We start from the raw sequence: 6,300 nt of genomic DNA, 5'->3' as shown, positions 1-6,300 counted from the left end.
GCGGCGAGAGAGAAACGCCCGATACAGCAAGAGGGATCAATGCTGCAGTTTTTTGCTGATTTGTCCACCAGAACTCTCATTAGAAGGAAATAATTATCGCCGCTCACGAAACACCTGCAAACAAAGAACATCAACTACAGATGGGGTCATCCCTTTCATCTAGTGGCAATATGGAAGAATAGGAGGGCAATTTGTACATCTCTGTCTGAAATTGGAGATTTTTGCAGAAAACTAGAAATCCTACCCCCTCCTGGAGACACAGACCCAGGACAAGCTAACACTACAGCCCCGTCTTCCCGTGCTGCCCCTTTGCCTCAGCGAAAGGAATGGCAGACGGTCAAATTTAAGAAAACAACTTCCCAGAAAACTACATCTCAATCTTCAGTGAACTCTGGGACCCAGATGGGCTGAAAAGAGACTACCATGGGACTTTTCATCTCAGTGGTGAGATCAATGGTAGAGTGCAGTGGTAAAGTATGTTTCTTATGTCATAGGCTGGATGCTAAATGATTTCAGTATGTTAGCACCCATCTGAATATGATAATTTTCTGAGAAGTGTCTAGTAGATAATCAACATTATGGTACTTTTTATTTACTGTTTAGGGTTGTTTTCCATGTTTCAATTGTTTGAACTGCCTAGTTAATTTACAAAGTGAGGGTGATTGGAGGTGAATGGTTTGAAAAGAAGTTGAAAAACAATATGTGGGTTAAGTAAATTCCGTTCGGAATTGATTAGCCATTCCCCCACACAATTACCATTATTTTGATAAGTTAATTGTTCTATATGTTGTTAGATTTCATGTTGTTAGAAATTTGTTAGGTTTTATCTTGCAGAATCATTTCATCCTATATACAGGTAAAGTGCCAGGTTGGCAAAGAAGAGGAGGGTAAAAGGTAAATAAATGGCTGATACATGTATTCAATTGGTATCACAAAATGTAAAAGGCTTTAATACCCCACACAAGAGATCATTAGCTCTTAGAGACATAGGTCACAAAGGGGGGGGAAATAGTAGGCATTCAGGAAACCCACTTCAAGAGTGGCTCCATACCTAAATTCATGCATGGTGCCTATCCGCAGCATTATCATAGTGCACATAATAAGAAAAAGATTAATGGAGTGAGCATCCTTATACATAAATCCACCCCATTCACATTGATAGATCAGAATAAAGACAGGGAGGGTAGATTTCTAGCCATAAGCGGAATCTTATATAATAAAATAGTGACAATAGTCAATATATATGCCCCCAACCATAAACAGGCTATTTTCTTCAAGTCTATAATCCCCCTTATACAGGACATACAGAAGGGACAACTGATAGTACTAGGCGACTTCAATATGCCAATTAATCCTTAATTAAAATTAGGGCCAACAAAAATAAACAACTAAGGGAGGAATATAACCACATAGCTAAGGAAATTGAGCATCTGGACCTTTCACATAAACTCCACCCACAAGATAATAGGATCCTTCAACAACTAAAATTTTATAGAGCTAAAATGCTATCACATCTACATATAAAAGCACAATCGACTGCATTCAAACTTAAGCAGAAATACTATTGCGAGGCTAACAAACCAGGACGTCAACTAGACAGGTTACTCAAGTCCAAACAAGCCAAAACTTATATACATTCTATAAAAACCCCTACAGGAGAAAGAGTGGAAGACACAAAGAAAATAGCCGATACATTCAAAAATTACTACCACACTTTGTATAACCTCTTTCCTAGGAAAGATAATGCAGATCACGAAATTAAATGTTTAGAATACTTAGAGACCGTACAGGTCCCAGAGGTGACCGAGGCAGATAGGGAAAAGTTACAGGCCCCCATAAGTTACAAAGAGATCATAGTAGCCATTAAATCTTTAAAACCTGAAAAAGCTCCGGGCCCGGATGGGTTTACCGGGTCGTATTACAAAACGTTCTCTCACATTTTAACACCCCACCTACTAAACACCTTCAGTCAAATAGATGATGGTGGTACATTGCCTGACACCATGCTACAGGCTTATATCACTGTCCTCCCCAAACCGGGCAAGAAACCTGATACCCCCGCGAACTATCGACCGATATCCCTATTAAATATAGATTTGAAGATACTAGCTAAGATATTGGCATGCAGACTCAATAACTTACTCCCAACATTGATTTCTCCGGATCAGGTGGGTTTTGTACCACGGAGGGAAGCTAAGGATAATACTGTTAAATTATTGAACATTCTAGAATACATTAATGCTAATAAAACACCCTCAATATTACTCTCCACAGACGCTGAGAAAGCGTTCGATAGATTAGATTGGACCTTTCTACAGACAACTCTAAATAAATTTAATTTTCCTCTCCCCTTCATAAATAGAATCATGGCCCTATACTCCTTCCCCACTGCTCAAATTAGAATCAACGGTACGTTGTCGGAACAATTCGAAATACGAAACGGTACACGCCAGGGATGCCCGCTCTCCCCACTTTTATTTATTCTCTCCCTAGAAACATTAGCAAGCAGAATTAGGTTAAACAACAACATAAAGGGCATAATTATTAAAAATAGAGAATACAAATTATCAATGTTCGCGGACGATGTCTTGATGTCATTGACATGCCCTTTGGAATCTCTTTCAGCAGTGCAATCAGAGATGCTGGAATATGGAAGAGTCTCAAACTTCCTAGTAAATCCCAGCAAATCGGAGTTATTACCTTTACATATACCACCGGCAGAATTGATTAATATCAAACTGAACAGCCCATTCGCAATCCAACAGAAACATATTAAGTATTTAGGTATATATCTACTACATAGTCTAGATTTAATCCACACCTTTAATTTCTCCAAACTCCTTAACAGCATCACTAACCAGGCATCTTCGTGGCTATCTAAAAATATATTGTGGATAGGGAGAGTAAGTACGGTAAAAATGGTTTTATTACCAAAAATCCTGTATATATTGCAGACATTACCGCTTCCTCATACGCAGTTATACCTTCAAAAAATACAAAGAGCGCTGTTTAGCTTTATTTGGAAAAAAAAACCCTGCAAGGGTAAATAAATCCTCCTTATATGCCAGTAAGTACATGGGGGGATTGGGAGTACCTAATGTAGTATTATACAAACAGGCTATTTCGCTACAGAGATTGGTAGAGTGGTGTAGACATAGCTCGGATGAGCCCAAACATTGGGTTCAAATAGAATGTGACTTAAGTAATGTACCACAGCTGGGAGGGATTTGCTGGATACCCAAACTATTATCTAAGATACAGGGTAATACCACACACACGGTGTCAAATTCCCTATCAGATTGGAAACACATACGGGATAATTATAGAGGCATTTCCAGCACTTACTCACCCCTAACTCCAATATTGATGAATCCTGAATTTAAGGAAGGTCAAGGATATCAGCCAATTAGTGGATATGGTTTGAGGGAATTCATCCCTATCACCCTTATAACTACATTAGGGAAAATAAATCCGAGAAATGAAATACAAGAGAGGGGGGTTGGCTTCCTTAGCAATTGGTTTAGGCACCATCAGGTAAATCATTACATAATGACTCACAGAGATAAGAATAGCTTGTTGAGGCAGCTAACTCCTTTTGAACAGATGTGTATGTCAAATATAACACAAAAAGGGTTAATTTCATCCATATATAAATTACTACTCACAGCAACAACTCCAAAACCACACAACTTCACAAAAGGGTGGGAAAGGGAACTACTAGGGGCTCAGAGCCCAAAAGTTTGGGATGAGATCTTTCGTGGCGTAGCTCACTCGGCCCACACAACATTTGCTTTGCAAACAAACTATAAAATATTGTATCATTGGTATCTGACACCCAATAGAATGAAACATCTATTTCCATCTGCCAACGAGAAATGTTGGAGATGCAAATTAGAAGCAGGTAATATGGGCCATATATGGTGGTCGTGTGAGAAGATAAAAACTTTTTGGGAAAAAATAATTGAAGAAATAAATAGGGCCATGTCCTGTAACATTACTCTCGACCCATTAGTCTGTCTTTTCAATGTGTTGAGCAGTGTACGGTGTGCTATTAGAAGGAATGTTATATACATTATGTTAAATTCAGCAAAACAGCTTATAGCCTCTATGTGGAGATCTGACACGATCCCCACAGTCGATTCTTGGAGAGACAAAGTTAGGGGAACCCTAATGCTAGAGAGATATTTTTACCTTAAAACAAATAGATTGACAATGTTTCAGGATATGATGTTTTATTGGGAATCCTACGCAGGTACTTAATAAAGATTATGGAAAGGGGTCCACCCGTAGATATCTCTTAAACCAAAAATAGGTAGCATAGATTGAAGCTAATAAACAGGTTAACAGGATGTTTTGCCTTCACCTTTTAAATACACAGAAATGATTTAAAGTTTGCAAGATGTTGTTTTAGTTAATGTTGTTAATGTTGATTTATTTTATGTTTAGCAAAATGTTATTGTACAATACATTGTCATGCATCAAAGGAAGTACGTATGTAAAGAAGATCTTTTCAAAATATCCAACATTGGGCTTGTCAATAATTAAATAAGTCATCTCAGATATAGTTGTAAGAGAAATATAGAACAGAGTATTAGAATTGACTTTTGTTCATTTGTATCACTGTAACTCATTGTTGATTGCATATTGTATTTCTTGAAAATTTCAATAAAGAAATAATAAATAAAAAAAAAAAAAAGAATAACATGGGAATAAAAGGAAATTGGAAACTTTTTTAAAATTGTATGCTCTGTTTCATAGCCCTTTAACAATCAGCGAAAACTGTGTTAGAGCCCTTGTGGGACAGGCTCACTCATGCTAACCTATTTAGAAGCAATGGTTATCTGCCCAGAGGTTTATGACGCTTCTTTTGGGTGATTGACAGACCCTGCTCTTGGGAAATTGTTTGCTTGAGAGTAGGGGGCAGTGTTTCACAAGAATATCATAAACAGATATATTCCCTAGGTGGGATCCCTGTCCACTTGTGCTTGAATAAATGGGGCCCTTTGTCTTTTTTAACAAACTTATGCAAATGGATATTCTCAATTACCCCTTTTCAAGGATGATCTGATTATTTAAAGATGTAGGGCAACTCATTCCTTGAATTGCATTTAGTTTCACCTGCAATGTGAAAAAAATTATGTGTATCACAATTAACTTACATTATACATATTTTTATGCTCTGTATAGTAATATGAAAGTGCCAACAAATAGGTGAACCATTCATTACATCTGTGTACTTTTGTCTTCTATAAAGGTGTGTGATTTTAATATACTTATAAACTAGGTCTGAAGTGGTTAAAATTGGAACACTTGACCAAGATGGCTACATTAAGAATGTTGTTGGTATGCAATACAGCCTCTGGGTTATTGCTTTACAGCCTGCTCCTGGCACCTTTCTTTCTGCAAGGTAATTTTTTTTTAATGGTTTATTGTCAATCTGGGTATGTGCTCTAAAAGAGGTCATCCAAAATTGGATCAGCTTTAAAGGGACAGTCTACTCCATTTTTTTATTCTTTAATTAATAAAGAAGGGAAATTATATACTTCAACAGATGAAATAGTACAGGGATTTTTAGGCTACTATCAAAAAAGTATACAGTGAATCAGGAGTAGATGAGGCACAAAAAAACAACTTTCTGGTATAAAATCAAAGTTCCATATATAACTGAAGATCAATTGGAAATGATAGAAGCCCCTATAGCAACCTTGAAGGTGGAATTTGCTATTAAAACCTCCGCCACTAATAAAGCAGCAGGCCCGGATAGCCTGCCTTATTAATTCTATAAAATATTAAAAGAATCAATTGGGACTACTTCAACCAACTTATATAATTATCTCATAAAGGGAAATGAGCCATCTAAAAATGTTATATAATCATATACGTCATTAATACTAAAACCAGATAAAAATACGGAAAATATGGGGTCATATAACCCTATTGCTTTACTGAATACAGATTACAAAATATTGGCGTCAATCACAGCTAAAAGAATGCAAAATCTAATGAGAAATATCAGACTCAAAGATCAGTCAGGTTTTATAAAGGGCAGATCATCTATTTATAATCTTCACGTTACTATTATTTCTAAATGCCCAGAACAGATAGGCATAGATATAAACTTGATTAACCCTATAGTATTATCTCTAGATGATGAAAAAGCATTCGACTCCATAACTTACGATCATTTTTTTACAACTTTATATAAATTTGGTTTCAAAAATAAATTTCTCAAGTTAATACAATCATTATAAAATAGACCAATGTCTTCTCTAATAGTTAATTTCTCTATCTCTGAACCCT

This window comes from Bombina bombina, chromosome 7 (genome assembly GCF_027579735.1).
Source record: "Bombina bombina isolate aBomBom1 chromosome 7, aBomBom1.pri, whole genome shotgun sequence".
Taxonomy (NCBI): domain Eukaryota; kingdom Metazoa; phylum Chordata; class Amphibia; order Anura; family Bombinatoridae; genus Bombina; species Bombina bombina.
Note: the sequence above shows the minus strand (reverse complement) of the source record.